Source organism: Sparus aurata, chromosome 5 (genome assembly GCF_900880675.1).
Source record: "Sparus aurata chromosome 5, fSpaAur1.1, whole genome shotgun sequence".
NCBI lineage: Eukaryota > Metazoa > Chordata > Actinopteri > Spariformes > Sparidae > Sparus > Sparus aurata.
The window spans coordinates 3,340,416-3,360,208 of record NC_044191.1 but is presented as its reverse complement, the minus strand read 5'-3'; positions in this window follow the sequence as shown (position 1 = coordinate 3,360,208).

Here is a 19,793-nt window from a genome sequence, read left to right as displayed (position 1 = left end):
GGTCAAATTGCGTGACTGTCACACTCAAAGCGTGACGCTTGGCAGCATTTACAAATGGAGGGTCTTCAACATGACAGCAACTCTGCCTAGAACTGGATGCCAATCAGTAGTTCGTAGCTCATAGCTAGTAGCTCGTAGCTCGTAGCACACAGCCGGAAACACAGCTGACTCATCGTAGCACTAGCTTACGAGCCGCGATGCCAGAAACGGAGAGAAAAGTCAGAGCAGGATAGTGCAACAGCCGGCTACATTCTGAATGAGTTGCAGATGAGGGAGGAAAGTATGGAGCCAGAATGGTGACTTTAAAATTTGGCATCCAAAAAAAAAAAATTGGCATTGAAAACAAAACTAGTACTGAAAAAGGAAACATTGTCATTGAATCATTTGTATTGAAAACAGTTGTATTGGCATTGAAACAAGTATTGGCACTGAAAAAAGAAACTCATTAAAATAATTCAAATCCGAAAATCTTATCATTTTATTTTATTGGGATTTTTTTGTATTTTTCAATGACAATCTTCAGATTTTTTCTTCATGTCACTTTTTTTCAGTGACAGATTTTTTTTACGATGTCAGTTTTTTTTCAGTGTCACTGATTTTTCAGTTTCAACTTTCTGTCACTGTTTTTGCGTCGAGAGGGAGGGGCCTGAGGGGAGAGGCAAGTAGAGCGTGGTTTGCATATCATTTGAGAAGGTAATGGCAGCAGCCTGCGGGAAGGCGGGGCTGGATGGTCCAGCCACAATACCGTTGTAGGATCCTTGTGCCGGCCGTCTCTGGGCAACACAGAGTCCAACTACCTCGCAGACTTTTCTTCAAGCTCTCTCCTGATGTGCCCAAGTCTCTGTGTATCTGGTTCTGTCCCGGAGCTCCCGAGCTCCGGCCTCTATATGCGTATGGAGTGTGGTGGTAGTACCGAGCACAGAGCATTAGCCACAGTTAGCACAACAGTAGAACAGCCTGTTGCTCCGAGCCGGGGCTGCAGCGCCGACAGCAGCGCTCTGGTCTGCTCCCCGAGCTCTATGCCACCGCACCGCTACCGGAGACCAGAGACCAGAGCTCCCCCATAAACTCAGTTCATGTGAATAATATCACTATTCCTACAATGACTCCTTTGAGTCGAAGCGAATAAACTCAACAAGTCAGTGTGCGGGGAAAGTCAGCTGTGATTGTGCTACTGTGGTTCATAGTAAAGTACAACAGACGGCTGTAATCAAGTAACAGACACATATTTTCATAACTGACTGACTTTTCTTCAAGCACTCTCCTTTATTGTCCGGTCTCTGTATGCGTGTACAGCGGTGCGGTGGCACAGACAGAGCGCTGCAGTCGGCGCTGCAGCTCCGGCTCGGAACAACACAACTGGGGCTAATGCTCGTTAGCTCCGTACTACTACCACACTCCATACGCATATAGATACCGGAGCTCGGGAGCTCCGGTCTCCGGTAGCGGTAAGGTGGCACAGAGCTCGGAGAGCAGACCAGAGCGCTGCTGTCGGCGCTGCAGCCCCGGCTCGGAGCAACAGGCTGTTCTACTGTTGTGCTAACTGTGGCTAATGCACCGTGCTCGGCGCCCCGGTACTACCACCACACTCCATAAGCATATAGAGACCGAAGCTCAGGAGCTCCGGGACAGAACCAGATACACAGAGACTTGGGCACATCAGGAGAGAGCTTGAAGAAAAGTCTGCGAGGTAGTTGGACTCTGTGTTGCCCAGAGATGGCCGGGTACAACGGTATTGTGGCTGGACTGTCCAGCCCCGCCTTCCCGCAGGCTGCTGCCATTACCTTCTCAAATGATATGCAAACCACGCTCTACTTGCCCCTCCCCTCAGGCCCCTCCCTCTTGACACCAAAACAGTGACAGAAAGTTGAAACTGAAAATCAGTGACATTGAAAAAAAACTGACATTGTAAAAAAAATCTATCACTGAAAAAAAAGGAACATGAAGAAAAAATCTGAAGATTGTCATTGAAAAATACAAAAAAATCCAAATAAAATAAAATGATAAGATTGTCGGATTTGAATGATTTGAATTACTTTCTTTTTTCAGTGCCAATACTTGTTTCAATGCAAATACAACTGTTTTCAATACAAATGTTTCAATGACAATGTTTCTTTTTTCAGTACTGGTTTTGTTTTCAATGCCAATTTTTTTTTTGGATCCCAAATTTTAAAGTCACCGTTCTGGCTCCATAAATAACGCACCTATCAGATAAACATAAATCAAAGGCATAATACCTTCAGCCAGCCTCCTGGCTGACTGACACCATTGCTGGGGTCCGTTTCACAAAGCAGGTTCAACAAACTCTGAGTCTAACCCTGAACTCTGAGTTGATCTACTCTGAGATAGGAAACTCTGAGTTTTCGGTTCCAGAACAGCTGATTTGAGTTAGTTTGATCAACTCGGAGTAGTTTCACCTGGAGTTAAGCGCGTGCACCACAAGTATAAAAAGACAGCATCAATGGAGCCTCGATTCGACGAGTCACCATGGCAACGGGGAAGAGGAGGGCTATGTTTTTCACCCCACTGGAAATGTAAATATTAATGTGCTCATACAGTGAGTTTGTGCACGTTTTTAGAAGGATGTGTAACACTACTGCAGCAGCAAAAGAGAGGCAGACGGCATGGGAGAACATTGGTGCTCGGGTCAATGCGTAAGTTTAAATGTAGTCCTTTGCAATCACAATAATATTACAGGGGGAAACTTGAGTGGTAGCCTATTAATTTATTTCATTTAGGTGCAATCCCGCGGGGGAGAAGCGCACTTGGCAGCAACTTAAGTTGAAACATAAAAACATTGTTCAAACAGGTAAGACCTCGGCATAACCTCATGGGGGTACCTCATTTTGATCATGTTTTACATTGTAAAGTAGCCTAAATATTAAGTGGCTGTTTGACTGTACAGTTGTTTTATCCCCAACATAATGCTGTTTTCACACACATAAATTTCTTCTCATCTATATCATGTTCTGTTCATAATTAAGCCTATTTAAACTAACACAGACTTCTACTCAGCCAACAGAAAGAAAGCAGATGCCCGTAAAACGGGTGGTGGCCCAGCACCCCCACCTCTAACGGAGGCAGAGGAGCTGAAAATGATAAAGATGGGTAGTAGCCGTTTCAGGGCGAGGCATACTTTTCTGACCGCTCTGCATACAGTTGCCTTGCTCAAGTGCTCTGCATCTCCGACATTGTATAAAAAACTCCCATTTGCAAAAAAAACGCAGCGCAACACACAATATCTGCTGGGATGTGAGAGCATGACTTCGGTTGGTAATGTTGGAAATGTAAGGACGGATTAGGTTGTGTATGTAAATGATGGACTGTGACGTGAAACGGTACCGCTCAAAAAGATAGGCTAATTGTCTGGAAATGCAAGAACATCTATGCGCGGTCTGATAATCATCTCCCGACGAATATTTAATTCTCTGCGCAGTAATGCTGCACCTTCATCCACGGGATCATTATCAAAAGAACATGCCATGGTAGTGAAAATTGTCGCCACCTAATATAACTTCTAATGTAGCCCTACTGACTGATTTTTGCAATGATTTTCTCAAAAAACAGTTGGCAGAACTATACTATGCCAAAACTCGCCTGCTGACTGAATGAATGAGGAAATCAAATACCGTGTGTGGCTGAAAGAGGGCGGAGACAGAGAGAAACTCGAGGTTTGTTGAGAAAAACCTGGTCCCGACCAGGTTAGGTCTATAGAGTATGTTACCATGGTAACTGACCAACAGCTTAAATGACCTCTCTCTGTGAAACAGGCTAGAGTTACCCCTCTTTCTCTGGTTTGAGTTACCTCCCTTTGTGAAATGGAAAAACTCAGAGTTTCCCTCATTTCAGGGTTAACAGACTCAGAGTTTTCACTAAACCTGCTTTGTGAAACGGATCCCTGGTCCGGTGGCATGCAGTGATCAAGGTGAGAGAGAGAGAACAGAGCCTAGTGCCCTACCCCCCCTCTTATTGGATCTTCCCAATCAGCCATACCGCTATCACCTGGCAGGCAAGCCAATCACCAGCCATGATGACACATCCTGGCCAGCAGAGAGGGAGCATGTAACACTCGCACATACAGCTCATCTGGCTTATGTCCAAACAGCAATCAAAACTGTATACATAACTCATTTGTCATTTTGGTTTGTACTAACTTGGCAATTTTCATACTCATATTTATTATTAATTAATAACAACATACTGCCCAAACTGTTTATAATTACACTGTTTATATTTGTACATATTATGTATATACTATTCTATTTTTATTTTTGTTCTAGTGCCTCTTTTTACCTTTTTATTATATTGGTTATTTTTTAATATTATTGTTAGATTGTTTTTTCACACATATATACAATCTTCCCAGGACCTCAGAACAGAGGACTTGGTCTTTTACAGGTGTGTAGCATGCAAGAATTAGTCCGCCTCTCACATACAGCTTGTCGGGCCAATGTCGACACAGCCCAGGGTAGCAGTGCATGTGTGAACACTGCTGTAAGGATTAGATCAACAGTACGTGTAAACCCCTTCACTCCAGTCATTTCTGTTTTTATTGCTTTTTATCTTGTGTGGCCTGACCTCTTCAAGTGATCATGGTGGAGAGGAGGTCGTGTGACTCCGGCACCACTTGGTGTTGCCTCGGCCTGCTCAGTCGTCTCCTGGATCCACACACTTTACAAATTGCATTGATAGAATTTCTGATATAAATTGTTATATATGTAAAGTGTGATTTTATTGTTGTGTACTGTACATGTGACACCAAGTACCTGTCTGCCCGTCCCAGCTTTTGCTTACTCCAATCAAGGGGACAGAGACAGAGGATGTCGTTCACTGTACAAATTGTATGCCCACTGAGGCAATGTGATGGTGATTCTAGGCTATATAAATAGAATTGATTGAAGTTTTTCATACCTGGAGGCTGTAGGGGAAGCAGAAGAGCATGTGCTGACAATTAAGAGGGAGGAGGTGTTGTTTCAATCCTTCAGTCGGTCTCTCCCAGGGTGCAACAATACATTACACCTCTGATAAAAAAGCATACCCTGTGGTAGTAATGGCCAGTGACAAATAAAGAAAGATAACTCAGCCAAATCCCAGCAATGGCAGAGTCGAGTATTGCTGAGATAGCCTAACTGCCAGGCTAACCTAAGATGCACAATTGTTGTGGTTTAACCTTCAGCACATAGTGACTCAGAGTTGGAAATGTATTTGCATTCAATTTCCATTAAAGGCCTGCTTCCTGCACCCTTTGTTTTGGGGTATCACTGTTGGGTACTGTTGCACTTCATGGAACATACTACTGCCATCAGCATATCACTGCTGATGGAGATACCAACCAATGTATATGTAAAACACAATGATTTCAAACTCTGTTTCAGGTTTTACAGGAAGCCAGTGCAGAGAGGCTAATATGGGAGACATCTGATCTCTTATACTACTTGTCAGTACACTTGCATGAGTGTCCTGAGAGTCTTGTTGGGGCAGCCTAATGATAGGGATTATTAACAGGGAAAAGAATGGACTAATTTCTTTGACAGCCAGGGAACAAAAGTTTCATTAAAACACAAAGTTTTTGTGAACGACTGTAACATTATTGACCACAAAGACAGACACTGATCCATCCAGCTAAATTGAATAGGTGACATGCTACTTGTTCATGCCATTGCATGCCACGATATGACCAAACTGGCACAGTGAGAAGATGTCCGTTTCTGCTACACAACTATCACAAGTCAATCTCTTTGTTACAAGCAAAAAAGACAAGAGTAAATTACATCTTGACATGTGCTAAACTTCATAAAAAATATTCTATAAAATAACTACATTTCATCAAATGGAATTTTTTGTAAATGTCAGTAAAATTCAATCAAAATATTCACCTAACAACTATTTACTACTACTATTTATTATACACTATCTATCTATCTATCTATCTATCTATCTATCTATCTATCTATCTATCTATCTATCTAACAATTTCTTAAAGATTGGTTGTTTCTTTATCAAAGTCCCACCTCTGAGAAATAAAGGCAATGTTAAGCCTTTAAATATGCTGCTTTTTTCTTTTTTCAATCCAAGCTGCATTCCCTCTAAACTCACAAATGGCTGACCTCTGAAAATTGCAGTGTTTAAGCCTTTGCTTTTTAGCCCTCTGTAAATGTCACTTAATGTTATTGGGCCCTGGCAGCAAAGGATCATTAATCTTTCCTGTGCCGGCTGGCAGAGAAAAATACAGCGGGTAGATCCGCTGTATCACTAAGTAGGGACATCAGAGCAGAAGTGTAAACATCATTTGGACACTGCAGTTTTTTCTGCTCAAATGGGTTTGATGTTGATGAAGGGAGACCTTCTTTTCAGAGTGCAGTGATGCACAGTGTTTGATCAATATTGTCAGGAAGGTTGGTAGTTATTCCGCCACTGGAAAGGTGGAAAAGGTGGTATCCTTCTCTTTAACTGAGATAGGGACAAAGTTATCTTCTTTACTCCATTTTTCCACTCCAGCAGATAATGCAGCTGGTAATCAGTATGCTGAAGCAGAAAGCAAGGATTCTCTGGCTGAGCTATTGGTTCTGTAATATATCAGCTTTGATTTTCTCTACATTTCATGGCAGCAATTCTAAAAACACACAAGAAAAACAAGTAAATTAATAGAATCAATAATTAGTGTTTCTGCTGTTCGGCAGCACATTATGATGGGCAAACACAAACGTCTTTTATGCTTTGTTCAACTACAACACAAACACATTTGAAGCAACAAATCCCTTTTACTGTATACCTTGAATTTAATGAATTTTAAAACAATCCTATAGATATCCATTAAGGGTTGGGGTTAAATCGTTTCTTCTCTTTTCTTTATACAAATACAAAATGTAAAATACTAGTGTTATGATGACATTTACAGTAGCAGTGGCAGTATGTGCCTGTCATGTACTAAATGGTCTGCATTTTTATAGCGCTTTTCCAGTCTAACGACAGCTCAAAGCGCTGTACAATACATTCACCCATTCACACACACATTCATACACTGATGACGGAGGCTGCCATGCAAGGCGCCAACTGCTCATCAGGACATCAGGACACTTTGACATGCAACTAGGGGGAGCCAGAATTCGAACTGGTGAACTTCCGATCACTAGACGACCCGCTCTACCCACTAAGCCACAGCCGCCACAAAAGGCCACTACCATACTGAAGCAAGTGTATTGTCTCATTTCTGGTTGCTGTATGACTGGTAGCAAAGTTTTGCAGGTCCTTTTTTGTTATATTATGTAGCTAATAATAATAGTAATTACAAACGATATATTAAAACTAGGGCTGTCAAAGTTAACGCATTAATAACACGTTAACGCAACATCCTCTTAACGCTGTTAATTTTTTTAATGCGCGATTAACGCTCTGTATTAAAAAAAAAGGAAACTCGCATTGTATGATTTACGGCCGCCGATGGCACCCGTAGTCTTGATCCAGAGGGTGGCAGAAGAATAAGAAAGGGAATCAGAAGAAGAAGAAGCAGGGTTGGCGGTTCGGGAAAAACACGGTGGACTGAAAAGCGAAAGTGAAAGGAAATGAAGAAAGGACTTATGAACTGCTAATTTCAAAACACTGCCAGATGGTTCGGCCGATAGGACAAAAGTTATCTGCACGTACTGTCGACATGAAATGAGTTACCATTGAAGTACGTCAAGTCTCAAATATCATTTGCAAGCCAAACACATGGCAGATGCAGAGAGCCCACCGCCCCCCCTCGCCAAAATCAGACATCACCATGTTTTGATCCCATTTAGGGTGAGAGGATATTTTTTGAGCCTTTTATTTTCCTGCATAATTTGAAGTGTTGAATAAACATTTTCCTAAAGCAAGCATATTTGCCTAACTCTAAACCTTCTTATGTTGTTAAAAGTATTAAGAACATGAAAAAAATACATTAAGGTACATTTAGAACAGAAAAAAATGTGCCAAAAAAATTGCGATTAATATGCTATTAATCGCGAGTTAACCATGGACAAATTATCGCTTGACAGCCCTAATTAAAACTTAAACTGATTCTGCTCAAGCCCTTTAGTATATTGGCACGTTATAAATTAGGTGTATTTGCCATGTTGGAGGCACAGTTTAGTGAGTTGGAAGTGCAGTTTTACACCTCTGAATGACTATTATTATTATAACTATTAATATTATTATTATTATTATTATTATTATTATTATTATTATTATTATTATTATCGTTATTATTATGATTACTACATTTACATTTACATGTAGGGCATTTAGCAGACACTTTGAACGGGTTGGGAGGGAGTCTTGCTATGCGAGTTCGAGGTGAAGTCTGAGTAAGTGAGTCTTGAGTCTTCTGCAGAAGATGGAGAGTGATTCTGCTGTCCTGACATTGGTCGGGAGTTTGTTCCAACACTGAGGTGTCAAAACAGAGAAGAGTCGCAACTTCCCTGAGCGACCCTTGTTTGCTCTTAGTGATGGCGGTACCAGCCGTCAAGCTGATGTAGTGGAGCAAAGTGCTTGCGCTGGGGCGTGTGGTCTGACCAGTGTTTGGAGGTACATGGGTGCAGTTCCGTTGACGGCCTTGAAGGCCAACACTATCATCTTGAATCGGACGAGGGCTGAACAGGAAGCCAGTGGGGGTCCCTCAGGAGGGGGGGTCACATGGGAGAATATGGGCAGATTGAAAACAAGCCGTGCTGCAGTGTTCTGGATACGCTGCAACGGTTTAGTTGCAGAGGCTGGAAGTCCAGCCAAGAGTGAGTTGCAGTAGTCGAGGAGGGAGATGACCAGCGCTTGGACCAGGACCACAATTTGTATTATTATTATTATTATTATTATTATTATTATTATTATTATTATTATTATTAATTATAATAATTATTATAGTGGTTATTGTAGATACCATTATTATTGGTAGTAATTAGGGCCCGAGCACAAACTGTACGAGGACCCTATTGAAACTGAAGAAATTATATACTTTTCTTCTTTTGCCAACATAATTGCATTTTTGAGGGGCTAAACAAGGGAGCTAAACAAACTCACCAAACTTGGCCCAAGTGCAAAATCTGGGTAAAAATCTACACCTGATATTGGTTCTGCAGGGACGTGGCTTAATGGGTTGACCATGCCCAGTAGTCCCTGAGGCCAATTTTGACCTACCTGCATGACAATTTGGAAAGGCACAAGGCAAATCACAAACAAAAATACCTCCTGGATCCATAGCCTAAACCCACAGGAAGTCTGTTATTTGAATGTTGTGCTAATTGTTGTGTTGCTAATTGTTGTCATGTGTTGTACTTCAACAAACTCGTCCTACAACTTTATCCCAATTACTTCAGATTTTGTCAGGCCAATACTAACAGCTTTTGGGATGCAAGGTGATCAGAATTTCCAACTTTCAATGAACAATGTTGCCGTGGCCAATTTTTGCCACATAACGGGAAGCTGCTGTGAAGACACTGTACATGGATGAATCAGTATCCAACTTCACACGTTTGGTAAAGCCTGCCCTGAATACATTAGTATGCAAATATTGAGTTACAATCATACCACCCCCTATATTAAACAGCGATGTACTTCTCCGAGCCAGATAATCCGTTCAGCATCAAACACACTGAGTAAAGACCTTGATAATGCTGTATTATGACCAGTGTGAGCTTTTGTTGAATGTAGACGTTGGACGTGATAAATAGCAGCTACGATGCTCAGATGAGGGCTTGAAAATGGTTGTTTTTTACTTTATCGACAGTGATATGTTGTAGATTCTTTCTTGTGACAAATGTACTTATAGTAAGTCACTTAAGACAAAAGCATCTGTTAAATGTCCTAAATGTCATGTAAATGAATGTGTGTAGTGAATACCACATGTCTATCGCACCAAGATCTACAACGAAGTCTCCTGGTGCCACTACCTCAACCCAACAGAAAGTCAGCCATTTTGATTTTCTTCTACAAGTTTTTGAAGATTTACACATGCTGTATGTATATAACTCCTCCTACAGCTTTTCCTGATCAACTCAAAAAATATTTACGGGTCAATCTAAACACATTTGTAATTAAAGTTACTAAATTAGAAGCTGCTGGAAGACAGGTGAGAGTGTCCACAGTCAAGCCTGTTTTGCATTGCCATGGGCGGAAAGAGCACCCTCTCCAAGAACATCAGATCTACTGTCAAGCATATTGGTGGTAGTGTTGTGCTTTGGGGCTGTTTCACTGTCAGTGGATCTGATCCTCTAAATAAAGTACTGTAGGCAATTGGACATGTTTCAGTTTCTTGAACATGTTTCACTTCAAGAGAATTCCTCAGTTTCTAACTACCTGGAGAGGAGTTGCAGGCTTTTAAACTCTATGTGGGAGTGTCCTTACAGAGTCTTTAAGGACTCAAACTCTCCTTCAAGAAAACTGAAACACGTCCATTTGCCTATGATACAGCACTTAGAATTACCTGGATGACTGAGAACCTTCATCAACATATAAAGAAATTACATGGAATAATGAAAAAGGAGGATTAGCTCCAAATTTTTCAGGAAAACCTTAAATGAACAGCCAGAGGACTAGGTCTTGGGTGCTGTTGGGTGTGATCCCAAACAAACATCAAAAGTGTAAAATCTATCTATCTATCTATCTATCTATCTATCTACCTACCTACATAGACACACTCACCACTTTCAGGTTCTGCTTACGGTTTCTACCTGCCAAAAGGCAGTTTTACACCAAGAAAATTCCCTTGAAGTGGTAACCCGAGAACCTGCTGGTTCAAGCAGAAACCTTGACTATTCTTTCTTCCTTACAATACATACATACACCTTACTCACCTTGATCCCTTGTGGGGATTTTAGCAGCTAACATAATCGGAATGATGTATGTTTTCCTCAGTGTCAGTGTAAACAAAAATGCTCAGCATGGCGCTCACTGACCGTGCTGAGCACCCGCCCCTTGCTGTTAGACCAGTTTGCTGTGGAGTGTGGTTGACCATGCTAGCAAAAAGGACCACAGCACTATGGCTAGGTGCTTACAACCCTTGCTGTGAGGCTGTAGGGGACATACATGACATCAAGGCTAGTTTTGTCATGGCACAGCTGGTCAAACTCAGCCCAATCAAAAAATAGAGCATATTTTTTATAACATGTCTTCCTTGTTTTGGTTATTAGAAGGGAGCTTACTTTTAGCTCTACTTTTTTTTTTTTTTTTTTTTTTTATGACCACCACCATTCCTCCATGTGCAAGAAAGCACAACGCAAAGATAAACATGTTTATCGGAATATTGCACGTCCTTTCTATGCTGCCTCATGTCTTCTGTTTCCCCTTGCCCTTAAGCTTTGTAACAACAAGCTATGACAGATGCAGAAATTTCCCAAACTACTAGATTTACAAAATGAACAAATATGCCTACATGCTTATGTAAGCACATACACATGCACACATAATCTGAATATTGAGTGTCACACAAGAATGGTCCAGTTCTCAATCAGGTATCTGAAAAGAAACTTTCATTGCGCTGCAAGCAGGCCTTGTTTGGAGTTCACATGGATATGGCAGGTTGTGACAAACTGTTGTTTTCTGCTTCACAACACCAGCAGCCTGAAGCACTTTCAGACTATCATCAAGTAACCACCACACATAGTCAAACACATCACACGCCCTTCGCCAATACAAGAGAATATGCAGTCATTCGTGCACAAGTGGGTATACACATGCATGCACATGCACACACTTTGCACTAATTTAGTCATCTTTTAAACACACACACACGCGCGCACACACACACACACACACACCGGAGTTTCTCAAGTATGTGATAATGTCATCTTAGCCCTGTGGATTCACTTTATTATGAAATGTAAAAATCCATTCAATGTTATTTAATCAGATGAAAAGAAAAGGCATTTCCAGGTCATTAACCGCATAGACCCTTTCAGAGGGGGCCCTGTCTACCTCCAAACAGTCCTCTCAAATTTTGTAATTTAGAGGGAAAGCAGACAAAGGCGATCAACTGGATTCACAGGGACAGCAGCAGCCCTTATCCCTCATGGAATAAAGAAAACACCTTATGTTCATAAGACAGCCCTATAAAATACTGATAGAGCTTCTGCTGCATAGTAGTAACAGTGACATAACAAGGCCATGGGAAGGCCATGGGGTTCTAGAAAAACAGAACAAAATGTATTATTGTATTTTCAATCAAATTATTATTGCAAAAGCATAAGGAAGGAGGAAAGGATTGTTTGTGTGAAAACAATTGTTAATTGCGTGGAAACTGTCACGCTGGGGTTTAAAGGGGGATAGAAGGAGATAGAAGGGGGACCCAAATGCACTCACAGGACGGGAGGCAGGATTGAGGGGGAACAAAAGGCAAGCTTTTATTTAAACAAAAGCTGAATGCCTAAAAAAACCAAGGAGCATGAAACAAAATAAGTCCAAAGACCAAGAAACAAAGTAGCAAAGAAAACAGTTCAACAAGGTGCAAAGAAAAAGGCAAAGTACAAATCAAACATTGGAAAACCAGAACTCACAATCCAAAAAAACACATACCACGGGGAGACATGAGACAGAGGGAACTCTGGAAGGACATGACACCAACAGAGGCAGAAGCAGAGACTAAGGAGCTGTCCACACCAGCCCGGTTAATTTCGCAACCGTGAAGTTATGTTCCCGGTTTTACTGTTCTGTCCACATGCAACCGTGCTTTTGGAACACTGAAACCGTGGTCGTTTGAGTCCAGGGTGAGGTTTTCGGCCGATTTGGGTTTCAGCGGTTGTGTGTGGATATGACAACCGCGAATATTTCCATTGCTTACGTCAGAGCTGAGCGCGTGTCTCTGTAAGAATTGCACGCGCAGCAATGTAAACACAGAGTAACGACAGTTAGAAGGTGGTTAGAGGTTAACTAGCTTCGCTTGATACCTTGGCTAATATGGGAGTGACAAAGTTGTTGTTTATTGGCTTACTGTCAGCTGTGTTCGCCTGTCATGTCCAGCTGCTCAACCTGATGCAACAACGGCGGTGCCTGGATGAGCAACGAAAGAGACTGCTCCTCTTGCTAGCGAGTCGCCATTGTTGTTTGTGTTTTGGTATTTGCCACGCTTCCCCATTCCGGTTCTAAACTATTTTGATTGGTTAAAACAGCCTTCCCGTTTTACCTTACATCCCCACCTATTGCTGTGGCATATGTATTAAACGTATATTGCATCACTTGGTGGCGGATTTTAAGGTTGCGTGTGTACGGAGTTATTCTGGGTTATTTTTATTACACCACTTGTGTGGACGCGGAATTTTATTTAACAAAACCTCGGTTGCAAAATAACCTGGTCTGCTGTGGACAGGGCCTAAGTACACAGACACTAACGATGAGACGAGGAACAGGTGAGGAGAGGGAGGAGGGTGGAGGCCAGGTGAGGTTACGAGGGGGGGATGCACAGAGGAGAAAACACTGACAGACAAAGGGAGACAAACTGCAACAGGGAATGCACAAGAGACACTGAAAGGACAAGAGACACAAGAGGGCATGGAAAATCAAAACACAAGACACAACAAGACACAACACAAAGACATGAATCTAGAGCCATGACAGAAATGGCTTAACTTGTTAAATACAGCAAAGTTAAAGGGGAAAGCTGTACTTTTCCCCTTTAAACACACTGACCCCAGTGGCTCATAACTGTGTTGCTGGGCTAGGATGAGTGGACAGGCAGAGTGCCTGAAGGGAGGGCTGCCTCTCCCAAGTGAAATTGTCCTGAGGTCTCCTCAAAAATATCCAGTGGTATCATGGCATATTATCACCTCATCTGGCTTGGGAACACCTTTACAGGGTTCACATCTATAATCTGGGTGAGGACCTTCCACACTTGGAAGGTGCTCTGATGAGAACTGTTGCTTCATCTCAGGAAAAGAGCCAGCTGATGTGATTGAGACAGCTTAGGCTATCTCCTAGACACCTTCCTCTAGAGGTGTTCCTTGTGTGTACAACTGGGATGTAACCCTGACGTAAACCAAGGATATGCTCTAGATATGACATATCCTAAGTGGTTTGGGCATGCCTTGGGATCCATCAGGACGATACTTTGTTTAGCCCTACTGCTTTCACTGTCTGGAAAAAGAAAAGCAGCAGAAAATGGTTGAATGGATGGGCAGGAACATTGCCTAAACCAAAGTGGCCCTGTATAATTTAGCTTATTGGTTTTGTTACATCTAAATATAGTTGGTCCACCCACTGCTATTTTATGGCCATCTAAAATGGTTGGTAGAATTAAAAAATCACTCCAGTGCCAAGGGATGACATAGGCAGTCTTTATTTCAGAGAGAAGCTAGAATTGGCATCACACTTAGCTCGCCAGCTATCTGGCGAGTCAAGTAGTGCAGGCTGACCAAAAATTTAAATGCATCCCAAGCTGCAGACAAGGTCAGAGCCAGTGAGTGTGTAATAAATCGGGAGGGAGTGTGCTGAAGCCATTATCTTTCCCTCTCCTCTAGCAGAGCAGTGCAGTGACCTGACATTATAACAAATGGAGGGGAAAGCTCTGCCATGAGATCTGACATGACAGGAATGGAAGGATTAGACAGATGGAGGTATGCTGGTGGAGAAGGGTGGGGGAGGGCAGAGCCTGCTTCAGGGAAGGCTATGTGAAAGAAAATTACGATTGCAGAGGACAAATTAGATGTTATGTCAAATGGACTTCTGTCATGAGCTATACAGTAAGTGGCTGGCAGTGGTCAAGGTAGTGTGTGTGAGTGCGTGTGTGTGCGTGCGTGTGTATGTGTCTGCGTGCGTGCGTGCGTGCATGTGTGTGTGTGGGAGGGTTTTAAGAACATGTATTTTTTTCATGTTTTTAATACTTTTAACAACATAAGAAAGGGTTGGGGCAAATATGCTTGCTTTATGAAAATGTTTATTCAACACTTCAAATCATGCAGGAAAATAAAAGGCTCAAAAAATATCCCCTTACCCTAAATGGGATCAAAACATGGTGATGTCTGCTTTTGGCGAGGGGGGTTCTCTGCATCTGCCATGTGTTTGGCTTGCAAATGATATTTGAGACTCGACGTACTTCAATGGTAACTTATTTCATGTCGACAGTACGTGCAGATAACTTTTGTCCTATCGACTGAACCATCTGGCAGTGTTCTGAAAGTGAATTTGCCGTTCATAAGACCTTTCTTCATTTCCGATGAAGGTGCCACCGACGGCCGTAAATCATACAATGCGAGTTTCTTTTTTCTTAATACCGAGTGTTAAAAAAATTAACGGCGTTAACTTTGACAGCCCTAGTATATATATATATATACATATATATATAGTATTCAACAGGGCACAGTCCCTAATACAGAATCTCTCTCTCTCTCTCTCTCTCTCTCTCTCTCTCTCTCTCTCTCTCTCTCTCTCTCTCTCTGAAGGAAGGAAGGAAGGAAGGAAGGAAGGAACAAGGAAGTCCTAAATACAGATATTTATATGTTCTGTATTTGGGTATTCCCTCTGACTACAATGATAGCACGCACTGACCTGACACAGGTCGAAGTCTCAGTCAGGTCAAAAAGATTATCAGGAATTGTGCCTGCTGCAAAGGAGTCCAGCACAAAGGACCCAAATGCATGTTGAAAAATCAAAAAGTGAGCTTTGATAAAATATAGACAGGGGAATTTTATTTATAAAGCACCTATTATTATATTAGAGGTTATTCAAAGTGTTTCACAAACAAAATAATAATAACAATGATAAAAATACAGATTACATTTTTTAAGTTAAAAAAAGAAAATCTAAAAATCGACAGTCTTTAGTTTAGTTTTAAAAATGGCTACAGTTGGGGCAAATCTTTGTTCCAAGGGAAGCTGGTTCCAGCAGTTGGCAACATGATGGCTTAAAGCTGTTTCACCATGCTTGGTTCTTACTCTGGTCACCACTAACTGACCAGTTCCTGCAGATCTTAGCAGCCTGCCTGGCCTGAACTCCTTCAATATACTGTATTATGGGCCCAGAACATAGAGGGATTTGTGAAGAATAAGTAGGGCTTTCAAGTTGATTCATTGTTTAACTGGAAGCCAGTGCAAGGACCTGAGAATTTGAGAAACGTGTTCTCTTTTCTTGGTGTTCGTTAATAATCTAGCAAGAGCATTTTGGGTGAGCTGCAACTGTCGGATGGTCTTACTGGGGAAGCCAGTTAGTCGTGTGTTACAGTAGTCCAGCCTGCAGGAGATAAAGCCATGGATGATTTTAATATAAATCATCTTTGGAGACTAGGTTTCATATTTTAGAAAAGGTTTTGAGATGGTAGAATGACAATTTTATTTTATTACAGATTCAATATGAGAACTAAAATTTTAATCCTTGGCAAGGAGCAAAGGAGTTTTAACATGGTGTTTTTACTCTAGAATCAAGGTAGGCACGAATTGCTTGCCTTTCCTTTGTTTAATTGATGGAAATTCTGTTGTAGCCATAGTTGATCTTCTCCAGGCACAGACACACTAGGTAAAGGACTATAAGCATTGGGAGAAGGAGATAGATCTGGGCATCATCTGCATATAAATGGTAAGGGATTTTGTCATCTTGGAAAATTTTGCAAGAGGTAGCATATAGGTTGCAAAGGAGGGCTCCCAGAATCGACTCTTGTGGCACTCCATATTATATATATATGTATATTTATTTGCCATGGGGGTTCTTTCTGATTTGTGGTTACCAATGACCTAAACCACTTGAGAATCGTTCCAATTTCTAGTCTTTGTAAAAGTAGTTATGATCCACAGTATAAAATGCTGCTATGAGATCTAACAACACCAGGATTGTTAGACTACCCACATCATTATCTAGGCAAATATCACAAAGAATATTTATGAGGGAAGTTTCTGTGTTATGGTGTGGTTGGAAAGCTGATTAAAAGCAATCAAGAATGTTATTTGTAATGGGGCAGAAGTTACGATTTTCTGTATTTAAAGTTGTTGTGTGCTGTGTTGTTTTTATATTATACAAGTTGTTTTCTTGCAATTGTTTTAATTGTTTTGTCTGCACTCCCCCTTACCTCATTTGATCATTTGATGACCTGCACCTGGAGATCTGCTTTTGTATGTTACAGGCACTGGCAACCACCAATGGGGCTTCAGAGAATGACACACTGAAAAAACTGTTATCCATCAAGCATAATCCTCTCCAACTCACACTGGTCAGACAGCAGCGCACCTTCTCCGCAAGGCTGCTTCAGCTTTGCTGTCATAACAATAGATTCAGGAAATCTTTCCTGCCACAAGCCATTTCGTTACACAATAACTCTTTCACCTCTGCCTGAGAGAGAACTCTGATCTCTCTACTGTTTTTACTCATGTTACATGTTACATTACATGTTTACATCTGCACATTCTAGGTTATTTTTAGTCTGTTCATCTATTTATATTACCTGTGGTTCTGCTATTGCACATTCATAGGAATTGTCTATTTCTTGTAGGGCTGGGAGATAAAACAATAACAATATCTATCACGACAGACACGTTAACAATATCAATAGAAAATATGTTCGATAGAATGTTCGATAATTTCACTGCACTCCGTTAGAAACAGGTGATCTGCGAGCGGAGAAATACAGTGCAAGAACCAGTTGCTGGACGAGAGGTTTATGCACACAACTGTTTACTTTCGATCAAAACGAGACTTAACAATTTCAGACACAGACACAGACCGTAGAACCTCCGTATCCCTGTAGGGCAGCGGTCCTCAATAGGCGGCCCCCGGGCGGCATCCGGCCCGCCGGCCTCCTGTTTGTGGCCCCCGTACTGTTATTCCTTCACCATGTGTTTTGTTTGGGTCAGCACGTGTACGCCGGGACTTGTCTCCATGCCAACGATACAAAGACAACTGGGTCACTCACCGCTGCGATCGCAACTTTTAACTTTCACTTTCGTTTTCGGAGCAGTTCGCGTATTCACATTTTGCCGGTGGCAAGAGATTGAAATGGCGTGTTCCAAGTCAACTGCTATAATAAAGTGGACAGTGAGAATTGGCAACTTATAGAAGTAGGAGCTTAAAACTTCTGTTCATTCTCCCTCCGACCAGGACAGAACTCACGGATCTGACAGTGCAGTAGTGACACACACTTACGATGTTTAACATGTTTTAGCAGTCTCATCATACTTTATCACCTGTAGCGTAACGGACGGGGAGTTCCTCCCGGCAAACACCCTTTCACTCACGGTGCCAAAATTTGTATCATCCTTGTTAAAACTCAACATCATTTAATCACAGAACAAATGACGTGAATTAACCCACAACCATCTTACATATCATCTTATTCACAAACACTTTCACGAATCATAATTACACCAACATCGACAGAATACCCAAGAGTCATTGCGCCACAGTCCACAAGGGGCGTTACAATATGCCAGGAGAAGCTGTGATGAAGAATTCCAGTTTGAAACTGCATTATGAGACGAAGCATAGGAATTTTGAAGAGACATTTCCTCAAAATTCAGAGATAAGCACAACACAAATAAATGCACTGAAATCGTCATATCAAGCTGCAAGCAGGATTCTTGTCACATCTATGTCACAATTAAATAAAATAATGCATGATGAAGTGATGGACACAATGTTTGAAGGCAAACAAAAAGAGGAAATATTCAACTATGTATTTGGATTTATGTTAAAATGGAAATTACATTTTATTTTTGTTCGTATTTTGTTGTTTAGAATAAAAAGGACATTTTGTTTTGAATATTACAGTATTATTGCATGTGGCCTGGCCGACCTCAATACATGGACCTTTGAGTCATTGAAAAAAATCTTTGTGGCCCTTTAAGATTTGTATTTGAGTACCCCTGCTGTAGGGATACAGAGGTTCTATGGTCAAGAAAATGTAGTAAAGAGAGGGCAGTCTGATGGCGTTGGAAAGCGGTGTGAATTTTCTCTATACAACGTACACTTTAGGTGGGCCTTGTTTTAGGTGGTTTGGTTTCCAGGTGCTTTGCATCTGGACTCCGTTCACTGCAGTACAAAGCTGAGCATCTGGGCTGGAGGGCTCTCTGCTCCTCCAAACTGAGGCTGCGCTGATTGGTGATTACAGTCGGGAACAGACCGACTATAGATATGTACTTTATGTGACCCCACTTCAAAAAACCCGAATTATCCCTTTAACATATTGTCAAGCAGCAATGTCAGCTTCTACACTATTTTGTCTCATGTCTTAGATTCTGATTCTGAAATCTTGAAAATGATTTGTTTTGTTTTTTAAATCTCACCTGTAGTCACCATTTAAAGGGCTATTTTTCAATTTTTTCTTATTTTCCAAATGGGTAAAAAAAAAAAAAAATCAATAAATATCGATATCGACTGATATGAAACACTTATATCGTGATACATTTTTAAGCCATATTGCCCAGCCCTAATTTCTTGTATAGTTGTGTATATTATTATTATTATTGTTTATTGTTTATAGTATAGTTTGCACTGCAATATACATTGTGTATATCTTGCTTTCTATTTATGTTATGTACAGAGTGTTTTTTTGCGGACCCACTGCCGCTGTGACAAAATAATTTCCCAGTCTGGGATTAATTAAGTAATTCTATTCTATTCTATAAAAGTCCAATGGTGTGGGCCAACGGGTAGGACCAAGCACTTGGCAGAAAAGTTTAAGAAGAGGAGACTTGGACACACAGTGAAGAAATGGAGGAAAGGAAGAAGAAATGGAGGAAAGGAAGAAGAAATGGAGGAAAGGGGAAAAGAAACAGAAGCGTGACGAGACCTGCAGACCAAAGACGACGGTGTACCAAGTGGAAAGAGAGGAAAATGGTCAGGACGGTGGTGTACCAGGTTGTTTTAAC